This window comes from Ammodytes marinus (assembly GCF_949987685.1).
Source record: "Ammodytes marinus genome assembly, chromosome: 6".
NCBI lineage: Eukaryota > Metazoa > Chordata > Actinopteri > Uranoscopiformes > Ammodytidae > Ammodytes > Ammodytes marinus.
This window is the reverse complement of record NC_137235.1, coordinates 26,243,577-26,261,928: the sequence shown is the minus strand read 5'-3', so window position 1 is coordinate 26,261,928 and position 18,352 is coordinate 26,243,577. Positions and strand designations below refer to the sequence as shown.

General features: G+C 40.7%; 1 protein-coding gene across 2 annotated transcripts in view; it reads right to left on the bottom strand.

The window, feature by feature from the left end:
• LOC307251634 (equilibrative nucleobase transporter 1-like) overlaps nucleotides 1-11,313 on the bottom strand; it is a 39,118-nt gene extending 27,805 nt beyond the window's left edge. Inside the window, exon 1 of one of the 2 annotated variants that reach the window (XM_080029013.1) lies at nucleotides 11,226-11,313. The gene's annotated coding sequence lies outside the window, so the exon portion shown is untranslated. Of the gene's footprint in view, nucleotides 1-9,431; nucleotides 9,560-11,225 lie in introns of those variants that run through there. The other variant, XM_080029012.1, reaches the window with a different exon arrangement.
• Between the last annotated feature and the right edge of the window lie 7,039 nt (nucleotides 11,314-18,352).

Here is an 18,352-nt window from a genome sequence, read left to right as displayed (position 1 = left end):
TGGTCACCAAAAAGAAAGTGATCGTCTACAGTAGCTCAGAAGAGACAGACATCTCCATTCCACTTAACAGCACCACTGACAAGAGTTCAGATGGCCAGAAAGATGATGATGGTGTCTTAGTCATTGTGAGCTTTGCAGGCAAAACCACCAAGATCTGCTAGACCTTCTTTAAGAAAATTGACTATATTAATGTTTGAAGCACTGGCGTTTGGTCTTCCGGTGGTGATTATTGTGTCTGAAAAATGATAGACATGGTAGAAAACATTTGACACATGTTTCAGTGATTTAGTATGATACACTTTGTGTCTATATAGTTAGCACAATGTCAGCCTTTAACTGCTGCATCATGCTTATTATCAAAAGTTCTGGGGTTGGGGTGATTTGTGCCAGATTTCCTGGGGTGAGTTATAAATAAGAAAGTAAGTAAAATGTATCTTTAAAAGCACATAACAGTTTGCACTTAAGTGAAATGTATCTTTAAAAACACATAACAGTTAGCACGTATAACAGTTTGCACTGTCCAAAGTGATGTACATAGTGCTTTCAGTAGGTTAAAAAATAAGGTAAAATAACAATAACCAAAATAAAAGACAAAGCCTAGACATCCAAATATATACAAAGATAGTAGTGCCAAGGTAAGATAGTTAAAGGAGGGAAAAGGCCAGGGTGTACATATGGGTTTTTAGCCTTGATTTAAAGGCAAAAATGGAATAGTAGTGCCAAGGTAAGATAGTTAAAGGAGGGAAAAGGCCAGGGTGTACCTATGGGTTTTTAGCCTTGATTTAAAGGCAAAAATGGAAGGGGAATCACATTTGTCAGGTGGCAGTTGATTCTACAAGGGCAGAGCAGCTAGTGCAAAGTACATTTGTGAGAGTAGTACCATTGGCATGGCTGTATACGCTGGTCACCAAAAAGAAAGTGATTGTCTACAGTAGCTCAGAAGAGACAGACATCTCCATTCCACTTAACAACACCACTGATGAGAGTTCAGATGGCCAGAAAGATGATGATGGACTTTGTCATTGTGAGCTTTGCAGGCAAAACCACCAAGATCTGCTAGGCCTTGTTTAAGAAAATTGACTACATTAATGTTTGAAGCACTAGCGTTTGGTCTGCCGGTGGTCGTCGAGAAATTATTTAGTCAACTTTTGTTCGTGGGAGTCCATAGAGCATAATGCTTTTGGTTTCGTCCAAATCGGGCAAAAACTGTAGGAGGTGTGTGTTTTGGTGACTGACACAGTTTTTGCGATGTAGCGAAAAAAAATCCCATACGCAAATGGGCGTGGCCTATCTGAAAAGATGCAGCTGACTTGTGGGCATCTGTGGATGTAAAGTTTTTGACTGTCAGACTTTTGGTGTGGAAGTTATAGCCCCAAACGCGTTTTATTTGCGTTTTGTGGTTTTGGCGCCCCCTATGGATGACATTCGCAAAACTGCGTTGCATAGAAAGATGCAGCTCAATGTACCAAATAAGTGGATGTCAAGTTTTTTAATGTGCGATGTGTGGTTGGCGAGTTATGAGCAAAAGCAGATTGTCAGCCTTGACAAAATGGCGGCCGGAGCTAATTGCACAATGTAATGTCAATGGACATGCTAGCATTCCCGCCTTTTTTCTTTGACGGAAAAAAAAAAAATCTAATTGTATTAAAAAGTCCCTTAAACATTACTATTTCTTGGCCATATTTTTTATATAGACTCGGGTATGCCCCTTGATGGTTTCCCGTGAGTTTTAAGAAAATTCCTTTGGCCAATTAGCAGATATAAAATTTCCTCGTTTATGGCGCCCCCTTATGGCGAAATTCTCCAATTTTTTTATTGAACGCAATTAAGGGTAGCCCCAACATATGTTTAGAATTTGGACTTGATCCGACTTATGATTTTGGATTTATAAATTTTTACGTAAAACGTAGCTAATCAAGAAATATTTAAAGCGCTACCGTTTGGTCTTCCGATGGTCGTAGCAAATTTCTTTATCCAACTTTTGCTCGTGGGAGTCGGTAGAGCATAATGCTTTTGGTTTCGTCCAAATCAGATAAAAACTGTAGGAGGAGTATGTTTTGGTGACTGACACAGTTTTTGCGATGTAGCAAAAAATCTTTCTCTACGCAAATGGGCGTGGCCTATCCCAAAAGATGCAGCTGACTTGTGGGCATCTGTGGATATAAAGTTTTTGACTGTCGGACTTTCGGTGTGGAAGTTATAGCCCCAAACGCGTTGTCCTTTGCTGTAGCGCCACCTAGTGGTTGGCATGTCTGAATTTTTGTGTCTGCGTACCAGGCACGGACCTGGATAAGCCCGACAAGTGGCATGTCTTCACACTTTCTGGTTTGGGCTGCAGCACCACTTCTACACGACTCCAAATAATAATAATAAGAACTAGAACTGCAAGCAGTTGTGAACGGGGGCCAAGCCTCCCACGCGACTCGGGATCGGGCGTCGTCGTCCGCGTCCGCGTCGCCGGCCCCTCGCTTCACGGAATCCGGGGAAGTAAAGATTTTGAATGTGGGATGTTCGGTGTGGAAGTTATAGCCCCAAACGCGTTTCCTTTGCTTTTTGTGGTTTTGGCGCCCCCTATGGATGACATTTGCAAAACTACGTTAGATAGAAAGATGCAGCTCAATGTACCAAACAAGTGGATGTCAAGTTTTTGAATGTGCGATGTTCGGTTGGGGAGTTATGAGCAAAATTAAATTGTGAACCTCTCCATTGTAAAGACAGTTTTTTGAATTTTCCCATTTTCCCGCCGAAAGACTTAGGAAATGGCGAAAACAGGCAAAAAAATTGAAAAACTCTTTTTTTTAATAAGTCCCGCCCAGAAAGGAATTTCTTGCCCATATTTTTGCCATAGACTCAGGTATGCCCCATGATAGTCTCCCTTGAGTTTCAAGAAAATCCCTTTTTTTTTTTTTTTTAACGGATTTTCGCAAATCTTTAAAGCGCTACCGTTTAGTCTTCCGATGGTCGTAGAGAAATTATTTGACCAACTTTTGCTCGTGGGAGTTGGTAGAGCATAATGCTTTTGGTTTCGTCCAAATCGGGTGAAAACTGTAGGAGGTGTATGTTTTGGTGACTGACACAGTTTTTGCGATGTAGCGAAAAATGTATATATACGCAAATGGGCGTGGCCTATCTCAAAAGATGCAGCTGACTTGTGGGCATCTGTGGATATAAAGTTTTTGACTGTCGGACTTTCGGTGCGGAAGTTATAGCCCAAAACGCCTTTTCCTTTGTTGTAGCGCCACCTAGTGGCCGGGATGTTTGAATTTTTTTGTCTGCGTACGGGGTACGGACTTGGATGAGCCCTGCAAGTGGCATGTCCCAACCCTTTACGGTTTGGGCTGCAGCACCACTTTTATGTGGAGAAGAATAATAAGAAGAATAATCCCTACAAGATCAATAGGGTTCCCTGCCCCGCAGGGCTTGGGAACCGCGTTGCTCTGCAAAACGCGGTCCCAGCCCTACTCGGGCTTGGCCCCCTAACTAGAACTGCGAGCAGTTGTGAACGGGGGCCAAGCCTCCCACGCGACTCGGGATCGGGCGTCGTCGTCCGCGGCGCCGGCCCCTCGCTTCACGGAATCCGGGGATGTAAAGTTTTTGAATGTGGGATGTTCGGTGTGGGAGTTATAGCCCCAAACGCGTTGTCTTTGCTTTTTGTGGTTTTGGCGCCCCCTATGGATGACATTCGCAAAACTACGTTGGATAGAAAGATGCAGCTCAATGTACCAAACAAGTGGATGTCAAGTTTTTGAATGTGCGATGTTCGGTTGGGGAGTTATAGCAAAATCAAATTGTCATCCTCTCCATTGTAAAGACACTTTTTTGAATTTTCCCATTTTCCCGCCTAAAGACTTAGAAAATGGCGAAAACAGGCCAAAAAATTGAAAAACTCTTTTTTTTAATAAGTCCGGCCCACATAGAAATTTCTAGCCCATATTTTTTCCATAGGCTCAGGTATGCCCCATGATAGTCTCCCTTCAGTTTCAAGAAAATCCCCCTTTTTTTTTTTTTTAAGGGATTTTCGCAAATCTTTAAAGCGCTACCGTTTGGTCTTCCAATGGTCGTAGAAAAACCATTTGACCCACTTTTGCTCGTGGGAGTCAGGAGAGCGTAATGCTTTTGGTTTCGTCCAAATCGGGCGAAAACTGTAGGAGGAGTATGTTTTGGTGACTGACACAGTTTTTGCGACGTAGAAAAAGATCTATCCTATCGCAAATGGGCGTGGCCTATCTCAAAAGATGCAGCTGACTTGTGGGCATCTGTGGATATAAAGTTTTTGACTGTCGGAGTTTCGGTGCGGAAGTTATAGCCCAAAACGCCTTTTCCTTTGTTGTAGCGCCACCTAGTGGCCGGGATGTTTGAATTTTTTTGTCTGCGTACGGGGTACGGACTTGGATGAGCCCTGCAAGTGGCATGTCCCAACCCTTTACGGTTTGGGCTGCAGCACCACTTTTATGTGGAGAAGAATAATAAGAAGAATAATCCCTACAAGATCAATAGGGTTCCCTGCCCCGCAGGGCTTGGGAACCGCGTTGCTCTGCAAAACGCGGTCCCAGCCCTACTCGGGCTTGGCCCCCTAACTAGAACTGCGAGCAGTTGTGAACGGGGGCCAAGCCTCCCACGCGACTCGGGATCGGGCGTTGTCGTCCGCGGCGCCGGCCCCTCGCCTCACGGAATCCGGGGATGTAAAGTTTTTGAATGTGGGATGTTTGGTTTGGGAGTTATAGACCAAAAGGCAAAAATAATGGCAGAGAAAGATGCTCAAGTGTGTTTTTGGCGCCCCCTTTTGGAGCAATTTAAGGAAAAAGTAGAACCAGCCTGAGAACCATAGGACAAACACATGTGTGAAGTTTGGTGTTAATAGGATAAATCGTTTTGGATTTAGGAGCAGTTTGGTAAAAGGTAGCTAATAGGCAAATCTTTAAAGCGCTACCGTTTGGTCTTCCGATGGTCGTAGAAAAATTCTTTACACAACATTTGCTCGTGGGAGTCGGTAGAGCATAATGCTTTTGGTTTCGTCCAAATCGGACAAAAACTGTAGGAGGAGTGTGTTTTGGTGACTGACACAGTTTTTGCGATGTAGCGAAAGAAAATCCCATATGCAAATTGGCGTGGCCTATCTCAAAAGATGCAGCTGACTTGTGGGCATCTGTGGATATAAAGTGTTTGACTGTGGGATGTTCGGTGTGGAAGTTATAGCCCCAAACAAGTTTTCTTTGCTTTTTGTGGTTTTGGCGCCCCTTATGGATGACATTTAAAACTACGTTAGATAGAAAGATGCAGCTCAATGTACCAAACAAGTGGATGTCAAGTTTTTGAATGTGCGATGTTCGGTTGGGGAGTTATAGCAAAATGAAATTGTGAACCTCTCCATTGTAAAGACACTTTTTTGAATTTTCCCATTTTCCCGCCTAAAGACTTAGAAAATGGCGAAAACAGGCAAAAAAATTTAAAAACTATTTTTTTTAATAAGTCCGGCCCACATAAAAATTTCTTTCCCATATTTTTGCCATAGGCTCAGGTATGCCCCATGATAGTCTCCCTTCAGTTTCAAGAAAATCCCCTTTTTTTTTTTTTTTAAGGAATTTTTGCGAATCTTTAAAGCGCTACCGTTTGGTCTTCCAATGGTCCTAGAAAAACTATTTGACCCACTTTTGCTCGTGGGAGTCGGTAAAGCATAATGCTTTTGGTTTCGTCCAAATCGGGCAAAAACTGTAGGAGGAGTATGTTTTGGTGACTGACACAGTTTTTGCGACGTAGCAAAAAATCTATCCTATCGCAAATGGGCGTGGCCTATCTCAAAAGATGCAGCTGACTTGTGGGCATCTGTGGATATAAAGTTTTTGACTGTCGGACTTTCGGTGCGGAAGTTATAGCCCAAAACGCCTTTTCCTTTGTTGTAGCGCCACCTACTGGCCGGGATGTCTGAATTTTTTTGTCTGCGTACGGGGTACGGACCTGAATATGCCCTGGAAGTGGCATGTCCCAACCCTTTACGGTTTGGGCTGCAGCCCAACTTTTACGCGGAGAAAAATAATAGGAATAATCCCTACAAGAACAATAGGGTTCCCTGCCCCGCAGGGCTTGGGAACCGCGTTGCTCTGCAAAACGCGGTCCCAGCCCTACTCGGGCTTGGCCCCCTAACTAGAACTGCAAGCAGTTGTGAACGGGGGCCAAGCCTCCCACGCGACTCGGGATTGGGCGTCGTCGTCCGCGGCGCCGGCCCCTGGCTTCACGGAATCCGGGGATGTAAAGTTTTTGAATGTGGGATGTTCGGTGTGGGAGTTATAGCCCCAAACGCGTTTTCTTTGCTATTTGCGGTTTTGGTGCCCCCTATGGATGACATTCGCAAAACTACGTTAGATAGAAAGATGCAGCTCAATGTACCAAACAAATGGATGTCAAGTTTTTGAATGTGCGATGTTCGGTTGGGGAGTTATAGCAAAATCAAATTGTCAACCTCTCCATTGTAAAGACACTTTTTTGAATTTTCCCATTTTCCCGCCGAAAGACTTAGGAAATGGCGAAAACAGGCAAAAAAATTGAAAAACTCTTTTTTTTAATAAGTCCGGCCCACAAAGGAATTTCTTGCCCATATTTTTTCCATAGGCTCAGGTATGCCCCATGATAGTCTCCCTTCAGTTTCAAGAAAATCCCCCTTTTTTTTTTTTTTAAGGAATTTTCGCGAATCTTTAAAGCGCTACCGTTTGGTCTTCCAATGGTCGTAGAAAAAGTATTTGACCCACTTTTGCTCGTGGGAGTTGGTAGAGTATAATGCTTTTGGTTTTGTCCAAATCGGGCAAAAACTGTAGGAGGAGTATGTTTTGGTGACTGACACAGTTTTTGCGACGTAGCAAAAAATCTATCCTATCGCAAATGGGCGTGGCCTATCTCAAAAGATGCAGCTGACTTGTGGGCATCTGTGGATATAAAGTTTTTGACTGTCGGACTTTCGGTGCGGAAGTTATAGCCCAAAACGCCTTTTCCTTTGTTGTAGCGCCACCTAGTGGCCGGGATGTTTGAATTTTTTTGTCTGCGTACGGGGTACGGACTTGGATGAGCCCTGCAAGTGGCATGTCCCAACCCTTTACGGTTTGGGCTGCAGCACCACTTTTATGTGGAGAAGAATAATAAGAAGAACTAGAACTGCAAGCAGTTGTGAACGGGGGCCAAGCCTCCCACGCGACTCGGGATCGGGCGTCGTCGTCCGCGGCGCCGGCCCCTCGCTTCACGGAATCCGAGGATGTAAAGTTTTTGAATGTGGGATGTTCGGTTTGGGAGTTATAGACCAAAAGGCAAAAAAAATCGCAGAGAAAGATGCTCAAGTGTGTTTTTGGCGCCCCCTTTTGGAGCAATTTAAGGAAAAAGTAGAACCAACCTGAGAACCATAGGACAAACACATGTGTGAAGTTTGGTGTTAATAGGATGAATCGTTTTGGATTTAGGAGCAGTTTGGTACAAGGTAGCTAATGTGCAAATCTTTAAAGCGCTACCGCTTGGTCTTCTGATGGTCGTAGAAAAATTATTTACACAACTTTTGCTCGTGGGAGTCGGTAGAGCATAATGCTTTTGGTTTCGTCCAAATCGGGCAAAAACTGTAGGAGGAATGTGTTTTGGTGACTGACACAGCGATGTAGGGAAAAAAAATCCCATACGGAAATGGGCGTGGCCTATCTGAAAAGATACAGCTGACTTGTGGGCATCTGTGAATATAAAGTTTTTGACTGTGGGATGTTCGGTGTGGAAGTTATAGCCCCAAACACGTTTTCTTTGCTTTTAGTGGTTTTGGCGCCCCCTATGGATGACATTCGCAAAACTACGTCAGATAGAAATATGCAGCTCAATGTACCGAAGAAGTGGATGTCAAGTTTTTGAATGTGCGATGTTCGGTTGGGGAGTTATAGCAAAATCAAATTGTCGACCTCTCCATTGTAAAGACACTTTTTGAATTTTCCCGCCTAAAGACTTAGAAAATGGCGAAAACAGGCAAAAAAATTGAAAAACTCTTTTTTTTAATAAGTCCGGCCCACATAGGAATTTCTTGCCCATATTTTTGCCATAGACTCAGGTATGCCCCATGATAGTCTCCCTTCAGTTTCAAGAAAATCCCCCTTTTTTTTTTTTTTTAAGGAATGTTTGCGAATCTTTAAAGCGCTACCGTTTGGTCTTCCGATGGTCGTAGAAAAACTATTTGACCAAATCTTGCTCGTGGGAGTCGGTAGAGAATAATGCTTTTGGTTTCGTCCAAATCGGGCGAAAACTGTAGGAGGAGTATGTTTTGGTGACTGACACAGTTTTTGCGATGTAGCGAAAAATGTATATATACGCAAATGGGCGTGGTCTATCTCAAAAGATGCAGCTGACTTGTGGGCATATGTGGATATAAAGTTTTTGACTGTCGGACTTTCGGTGTGGGAGTTATAGCCCCAAACGTGTTTTTCGGCTGTTGTAGCGCCACCTAGTGGCCGGCATGTCTGAATTTTTTTGTCTGCGTACCAGGCACGGACCTGGATAAGCCATGCAAGTGGCATGTCCCAACCCTTTACGGTTTGGGCTGCAGCACCAGTTCTACGAGTGGAAGAATAATAATAAGAAAGAATAATCCCTACAAGAACAATAGGGTTCCCTGCCCCGCAGGGCTTGGGAACCGCGTTGCTCTGCAAAACGCGGTCCCAGCCCTACTCGGGCTTGGCCCCCTAATAATCCCTACAAGATCAATAGGGTTCCCTGCCCCGCAGGGCTTGGGAACCGCGTTGCTCTGCAAAACGCGGTCCCAGCCCTACTCGGGCTTGGCCCCCTAATAAAAGGCCCAACAAAAACAATAGGGTTCCCTGCCCCGCAGGGCTTGGGAACCGCGTTGCTCTGCAAAACGCGGTCCCAGCCCTACTCGGGCTTGGCCCCCTAAAAATAAGGTGTAAGAGAGGGAGAGAGAGTTTTTCTTTTCTTTTAAAAGTCTCTCTGTCACAGCCCAAACAGAACAGCAGCAGTAGCAACATCTGGTCTTCATAGAGTTTTTGACAAAACATTTCTTTTAACAATAAGTGTTTAATATAGACTGTCGTGGGTATTGGCCAAATTGTATGAGAATTTAAATCGGATAAGCCCATGTGAGCTTTGAGTTTTCTGTATGGTAAATAATGTAACATCTGTATATCTACCCTTGTTTGGAAGCTGTTGTTTACTCGTTCATTTGACAGTACACTGTGGTTACCACCAAGACTAATCACTGCATCATTGTGTCACATGTAATTGATTTAATTGCAAAACCCTTACAGAAATAGTATTCTAAAAAGCAATGTGGTACAGCATGTTGTTCCACACCTGTACGACAGATGATCCAGTATTTAACTGAAGTGAAACAGAATCAAAGAATGAAATAAATATGTCAACCAATATCTCTGCAGCAATATTGTTGACAGTTTGCCAGTACTCACACAGCTCACTGATCACCCAGGTCCTGTTGCTCCCCAGACCTGCTATTCTCAAGCCATCAACCACATGACATCGGACTCTCATATTCCTCCATATTCACAAGTCAGAATCCGATTCACTTATTAGAAACACACCAAATATACTGGCCTCGTGCTGTTCTCAGCTCCTATGCTTTCTCTACTTGTTCAGTTCCTGATAGTTGTGTGTGTGTCTTTATAATTCCTGGTGTTCCAGTTATTCCGGTTGTTTCTTTCAGTGTCTGTCTACCTGTCTCTTTAATAATAATAATAATAATAATGGATTGGATTTATATAGCGCTTTATTTCTATGTTTCACCTATTTATTTCACCTTTAAAGGTGCAGTCCGCGATTCTGGAGAACGTTTGTTGTCGAAGTCGCTTCTCGCCAAAATCAGTGAATATCTCCTCACGATCCAATAGCTGTCCGTACTGTGTGCGCTGGAAAAATAAATGGGGGGTCACACAGACTGTAAACCGGTAAGTTGCTGGCTATGGTGGGCCTGTTTATTTACATACCCTTTGTTTGCATACCCTCAATAGCCCGCCTACCCAGACTGTGGTAGAACATAACTGACAGAACAGGGAGATTGGAACATATTTACAACCGCAATTTTGAAAAAGGTGGAACCTTGTAAAATGTAAATAAACAGAATCTTTTTTTTGGTAAGTATACACACATTTGTGGTTTAATTTTCACTGTGTTATGTTTGGATGATATTTATCAATAAAGTTTTGAGAAGATATAGACTTTATCTATCAAGAAAAATTCACATTATCACAATCTTTTCATGAGAAGGTGAAAAAATATTTTATTCCAACTTTATGGGCAACCGTGTAGCCTATAGCTATGACTTTTTCGGAATTGGGATTGTAAATACAAAACATTAAACTCTACATTCAAATGCATTTAAATTCAATACTTGTGTCTGCTATATCTTAAACAGAGAGGCACTAGTCAGTTTTGACAGGTCCAAACATGTCACCTTCTAAAATCAGCTGTACATGTATACACATGTAATGAAACCACTTGTGTATGCAGGAAATCCACCACTAGGCTATATTTATTTAACAACTATATTAACTTTACGTTTCTTTGCAGACTCAGATATGGATTGAACTTGGATTGCATAATGTTTAAATTAAGATGCATTCCTACACATTACACTAGTAGTTAAAGCCTAGTAACACACATTAGTGTTTAATGCCTTAACACATTAGTATCTTTAACAATAGCCTAATAATCCCTTAGATTAGGCCTATTTAAAAATATTACATTTATGTAGGCCTACTTTCACTTCAGCATCATTTTGAGTTTTTTTGTTTTTATTAAACTCCTCCCACCACTGAGTCAATACTAGGGGCTATTTCCCCTTTAGACTTTACACACAGTGGAAAAAATCCAACTCTTTATCTTTGTCTGTAACCTATAGCCTAGGTGAAAAATGTTCATGTTATCACCACGCGGTGCTCACTGTAATCCCGATTAGTTCACTTAATCCATGTGTATAGCCTACATGGCACAACGTGGTAGCCTACACCACAATAACAAACTAGGCCATTATAAGGTGGTTTAAAAACATGTATCATTAAACACGACACGAGTGGGCATTTGATCATTAAATGAATAGGTGTAGTAGCCTATAAAACCCATAAGTGGTCTATTGCTCTACGAGACGAATTTACTCAATTCCGTTTGCGATTAAAAACACGCATCAATAGCTTACATTTAGCCAACACCTGCCATATTCTACCATTCACATTTGAAACCCACTTTACCTTGTCATTTGCAGGCAGGTTTAATCCAAAAATCCAAAACTCACAGTCCTCCCGTGCAGCAGGACAATGATGCTCCATCAACGGTTGCATGCGGACGTTGTCTTCTGTCGCTCAAACCGCCTGTCAGAGGAGAGACAGTTGAAGGGGTTATCACGGGGCGGGGTACCACGTCAACATATGGCCAGTTCGGATGTGAATAGGCTTATCACATAGATTATTCAACTATCTTGGACATTGAACTGAGGCCTCACAAATAACTATCATTCATTAAGCCAGCAAAAAAATAATATTTTAATAGGCTATATATTACAGTGCTTCTCAAATGGTGGGGGCCGCCGTGAGTTGTCGGGGGGGGGGGGGGGGCGCGGGCTGCCTTGATTTCCAACTGACCAACATTTTTTTTTTTTTTTGTGCTAGCAAGCGCGATGTGTGCTTGTGTGCTTGTGGTCATATCCGCGCGAAAGGCCGCGATTTGCAGTAAATAAATGTCCACATGTGTCTCCAAGTGTCTCTGTAGGCTATTTAAAAAGAAATCAAGCAAGTAGACTAATAATAACATTAATGAATTATTGCTTATTGCATCACAGATGGCCTATAATAATAAAAAAACACCACCGTCCTTAACTATGTTTACAGTTTAAAAATGTTTTGAATGAAATGCAAACCTCAGTGAATCATTTGCTCTTGTTTCTCTGTCCTGAGATTCACACAGACTGAGCAGTCTTGTTTAAATGTTACAAATTGAGCTAATAAACTGAACTTTGATTTTTTTTTTGCTGCAGAAGTTATCTCAGCTAATTTTTGTTATCTAATTTGATAATAAGGTGATTGTATGCAGAATGCTCATGCCAGAAACTCATACAGTGGTTTTGTACAGATAAATAAATAAATATTAGCAGGTTCTCAATAGTATTTCAATTTAGGGGGGGGGGGGGGGCGAGAAAATTTCTGTCCCCTAGGGGGGGGCATGACAGAAAATAATTGAGAACCACTGGGCTATAACATGCTGCATGATAACTGTTGATACTTAATGCATTGATGATAATGTTCCATTCCAAACAGGTATTTTTAAACATTCTACAGCTTTCCCAATCTTTTAATGCCCCTGTCCCAACTTTTGTTCAATGTGTTGCTGGCATCAAATTCATAATAAGCATACAGGTGAAACTCGAAAAATTAGAATATCGTGCAAAAGTTCATTTATTTCAGTAATTCAACTTTATAGGTGAAAATGATATCTTATACAGACTCATTACATACAAAGTGAGATATGTGAAGCCTTTATTTGTTATAACTGTGATTATTATGGCTTACAGCTTATGAAAACCCCAAATTCAAAATCTCAGAAAATTTGAATATTACATAAAATCAATAAAAAAAGGATTTTAAATACAGAAATGTCGGCCCTCTAGAAAGTATAATCATGCATATGTACTAAGTACTTGCTTTGGGCCCCTTTTGCATGAATTATTGCCTACATACGGCGTGGCATGGATGCTATCAGCCTGTGGCACTGCTGAGGTGTTGTGGAAGCCCAGGTTGCTTTGATGTGGCCTTCAGCTCGTCTGTATTGTTGGGTCTGGTGTGTATCATCTTCCTCTTGACAATAGTCCATAGTTTCTCTATGGAGTTCAGGTCAGGAGAGTTGTCTGGCCATTCATGCAGAGTAATACCATGGTCAGTCAACCAGTTACCAGTGGTTCATGGTACCGTGGGCAGGTGCCAAGTCTAGCTGGAAATGGAAATTGTCATCTCCATAAAGCTTGTCAACAGACAGAAGCATGAAGTGCTCTAAAATCTTCTGGTAGATGGCTGTGGTGACTTTGGACTTGATAACACAGTGGACCAACAGCAGCAGATGACATGATACCTCAAATCATCACTGATCCAAATTAAATGTTGCGTTTCATTTGGAAATCAAGGTTCCACAGTCTAGGAAGAGTGGAGGGGCACAAAATCCAAGGGGCTTGAAGACCACTGTCAAGTTTCAACAGTCAGTGATGATTTGAGGCACCATGTCATCTGATGGTGTTGGTCCACTGTGTTATCAAGTCCAAAGTCACCACAGCTGTCTACCAGGAGATTTTAGAGCACTTCATGCTTCTGTCTGTTGACAAGCTTTATGGAGATGCTGAATTACTTTTTCCAGCGAGACTTGACACCTGTCCCAACCCCTGTCCACAGTGCCAAAACCACAAGTAACTGGTTGACTGACCATAGTATTACTGTGTTGATTGGCCAGACAACTCTCCTGACCTGAACCCAATAGAGAAACTATGGACTATTGTCAAGAGGAAGATGATACACACCAGACCCAACAATACAGACGAGCTGAAGGCCACTATCAAAGCAACCTGGGCTTCCATAACACCTCAGCAGTGCCACAGGCTGATAGCATCCATGCAACGCTGCATTTAGGCAATAATTTGTGCAAAAGGGGCCCAAACCAAGTACTTAGTACATATGCATGATTATGCTTTATAGAGGGCCGACATTTCTGTATTTAAAATCCTTTTTTTATTGATTTTATGTAATATTCTAATTTTCTGAGATTTTGAATTTGGGGTTTTCATAAGCTGTAAGCCATAATAATCACAATTATAACAAATAAAGGCTTGAAATATCTCACTTTGAATGTAATGAGTCTATATAATATATTAGTTTCACCATTTAGGTTGAATTACTGAAATAAATGAACTTTTGCACGATATTCAAATTTTTCGAGTTTCACCTGTATATTCACGAAAAACTGTTAAATAGATAGGGTAAAACTTGAAATATATTGCCTTTGTATTGTTTTCAACTTGATTGTATGTAAAAAAAAGAACTAACTGTCATTTTGAATATAGTCAAAACTGAATTACTGATAGGCTTATTACAAAGACTCGGGTTCATTGTCTTCAAAAAAGGATTACGAGATGGCTGATTAACTGCAGGGGATTTGTGAAAGGTTGTGAGCCTAAATGGCAGTTGGATTGTAGTGTGTGCACTCACCACAATAACAAAAGGGATGGATGAGTAAATGAATGGATATAATGTCTTCAGCCAGCAACTATAACGCCTTTATGTCACAATGACTAGTCAAAATGATGATGTTTATATATTTTAATTTTATATTTTTTTTATAATTCACATATTTATTACGTTTTTCACAGACGGTAGGCTACATACATGATCATTTGGTCACAAGATGAAGAAAAGTAGGCTATAGGGTGAATTTGGGCAATCTGGGACGTTTTTCGCAGTTTTGACTTCAGCAACCTATTGTGATATCAATCTAACACATCAGTGATTCTTGAGAAGTGGGACAAAACAGGGTGCAATGTTGAAAAAAAAATACAAACCCTGTGTTTCGGCAAATTAAATGACATGTGTATGTAGGCTATCCAACATATACTAAGCTACTGAGCTAAGCTTTGACACAATCTCCCAGCTTTTGTTTTTTTTACCATCATTGACCTATATCACCACCGTCAGATGTCAACTCCGTCAGATTTCCTGTCCTGCCTGTCTAATACATTCAATAGAGTCAATTATAGGTCATATATTTTTATATATTATATGAGATAGGCTATTGAATGGTACTTTGCACTAGTAGTTAAGGACTGTAAATATATCATATTTGATAATCTGGTACAGCAACAAAATGGTTGAAAAATAAAAATCTAAAACACATATTCAACATATTATTGCATATTTGGTTGCTTGAACTAATCGCTAACATAATTTGATAAAAAATCAAGAGCATGCGTTATTTATTAAAATTGTATCCTTAACATTAAATTGATCAGAATCCTATGTCACTGACCCATTCTCGAAATTCTCAGGGAAGCTAGGGTTTGATAAGTGCCCTACCTCGTCCTGTGACATCCCCCCCATGAAGTCATATCATCTCAGTTGTGTGACATTCATGCTAAACCTGTAGTAAAAAAAAATTGACACAACTTTAATAGAAAAGGAAATAAACACATTTGAGTATAGGTGTCCCAGATTCCCGAATTCACCCTACCAATTTCAGTTTTACATTTCCAGCATAGGTTATCATTCAATAGTTTCATTATGTGGGGTTTAGAAGGAGTAGGCCAATAATATATAGCCTAATATCTTGTATTGTGTGGATGTTTATAGGCCTACTTGTAATTTTAATACAGGATATGCAAAATGATTAACCCGTTTGACAATGGCTGGAATTTAACCAACATTTATTCATATGAAAAAGTTGTGCATTATATCTTTAACAGCTTGCCATAATCTGTAGCTAGCCTTTTAGGGCCTACTTCTTGACGAGTCCGCGACATGGGCAAAACATGTAGGCCTGTTTCTTAACCCTCTGGGCCTGTTATAAAATTATGCACACTCGTACCGCTAAGCGCGTAAAATGCGCTTTTCATAAAGGTAACTATAAAAAATATTATACATTATATTTTCTTCTACTTTTTTTTGCCAATTTTTTCCCCTACATCTGACCTAACTATTGATATGAAATATTCATGAATTTTTAAAGATTTCAACCCTTTAAATGCCAGGTTTTGTTCATGATACCATGATATTTTAGATGAAAAAAACTGAAAAAATTAAATATTTTCAAAAAATGACATGCAATTTTTGAATTTGTTTTTAATTGTTAGGCCTGTGATATGTCAATCATTTGCAGCAACACTGATTTTTAGGCATTATTATTTTTTGGCAGTGTCAAATACTCACACTCTTACTGCTAAAATGCGTAAAATGCGCTTTTTATAAAGTTAGCTATAAAAAATATTATACTTTTTTTTTCTACTTTTTTTTGCCAATTTCCTTCCCCTTTATCTAACCTAACTATTGATAAAAACATTTCATGATTTTTTAAAAGATTTTAACCCTTTAAATGCCAGGTTTTGGCCATGATACCATCGTATTTTAAATGTCAAAAAATTTAAAAAATTTAATATTTTCAAAAAACTACATGCACGTTTTTGTTTTAATTATTAGGCCTGGGATATGTCAATGATTGGCAGCAACATTGATTCATAGGCATTATTATTTTTTGTGCAGTGTCAAATAGTCAGTTCAGGTGAGGCAGAGCTGCAAACAAGCTGGTAGTCAGGGCCGCTGCTAAGCTTTTGCCCCAAGCTTAAATTGTCAGTGAGTCAGTGAGAAAAAAAACAAAGAAAAAAACACGAACTTTTTGCCCTTGCACTATTTCTGCGACTGCTTTTTGGCACATTTGCTGTAGTGATGAGTTTTTGCGAACAACATTTACTAACTGAAAGAACAGCTTAATGGGTGAAAAAAGTTGCAGAGTGTCATACTAACTGCTTTTGCAAAGGAGAGACTGCGCTCTGTGGAGGTGATTGACAGGTGACCACAGAAAAACTGGTGATAGGTGAATTTGGAGGCGGGCTGTCGCCGTTCCCACCTAATCAGAAGCTAGGAATAGACATGTTTTAATTGTCTGAAAAAATTAAAAAATTATTTTCTTCACTTTTGATTGGGTGGGCAGGGCGCACATTTGGGTGGGCAGGCCCACCCTTGCCAATTGGCTGCCGCCAGCCCCGCTTACCATTATGAATCACCATTCAAAAACAGCTTGATAAATCTGGGTAGGCTATAATTGGGGAAACATCTAATTTGCCCGAATTGAGTGATAGGTTAGACAATTAAGAAAAAACAACGATGGGCCTGTTCATAACTAATTTATATATTTTTTGTAATGTAATGATTATCATGAGATTTTTAAAGCCAGAGTTCATACAAAGCAACCTGTGGAACTAGGTATTTATTACCTGGCAGGAGAGGAAAACCTTCCTTTGTCTGAATCCTCCATTAATGCGTAACAGGTTGGTTACCACCTACCTACCATTCCAGTGGCAGCAGGAGTATATCTGTGTATGGGTGTTGGTGGGGCCCACTGAATTCTCCACTTCTGGAAGTCAGAGGACACATCCCAGCTCTCCAAGGAGGATTCAGACACAGGAAGTGTAACTCTCTCCTGCAGTGTCTGTGTCTCCGTGTCAGATTCCTATTGCTCTCTATCAGAATCAGACTCCATCACTGTTTCCAAAGCTTCATGTACTTCTTGTGTAAAGGCTCCACAATTGCCAGGTAAGAAATAACTAGTTCCACAGGTTGCTTTGTGTAAACTCTGGCTTCAATGGCAGCTGTGTAAACACCTCAGCGAGTTGTTATGTGTCTCTGACGGCTGCACCTTTGATGTGATTGAAGATGACCCATGTTTTCATTTATTTGAAGCAGCGCACTGCTGCTTGTGTGTATGGACCTCAGGCAGATGTGTGTCCTCTGTATTTATACAAAGTAATCTTTAGAGGGATTTTGAACCTCTGCATGAAAATCTAGAGTGAATGAAAACACTGCGACTTGAAAACCACTAGCCCTTTGCTCATAATGTCATAGACAGACAGACAGACAGACAGACAGACACACACACACACACACACACACACACACACACACACACACATACACACATACTCCTCAGAGTTAAAGCCATAGATCAGGGCTATTCAATAGGCGGCCCTCTTAGTAAACCTAGGACTACCTGTATTTTGATAAGCTGTTGCACTTAGAGTACATTTATTTCGATGTATTTTGATAAACTGTTGCACTTAGAGTACATTTATTTCTATGTATTTTGATAAGCGTTCAAGGTTTGAAGAGTTAACCTATTGTGTTTTCCTGAACTGATAAGATTGTTAAACACTTAAACAACAGGCAGCCTTTGTTAATCAAACAGGGATTTTTTTTGATAAGCTGGTGCACTCTATTAATATAATAATGATAAAATAAAGACAATATATGCACTCCTATGTCGTTGTAGTGTTTTACAGTATATGTAGCTATTGATGTGATGCTCATCAATTTTAGGCATTTTTTTCTGGCCCCTCATTTTGGATCATTTCCACCAACCGGCCCCCATTCAAAACTAATTGAATAGCCCTGCCATAGATAGTATAATAAAGTTAAAGTTACATGGAGAGGGAGGCGGAATTGTGACAGTGCCATCTAGTGGAAAAAGCATGTTTTTTCTCTACATGCCAAATATGGTCATAATGACGTAACATGGTGGAGAGTAGTAAAACTGATCAATTCCATGGTAGAAGTCTAGATTGACACCCATATAAAAAATG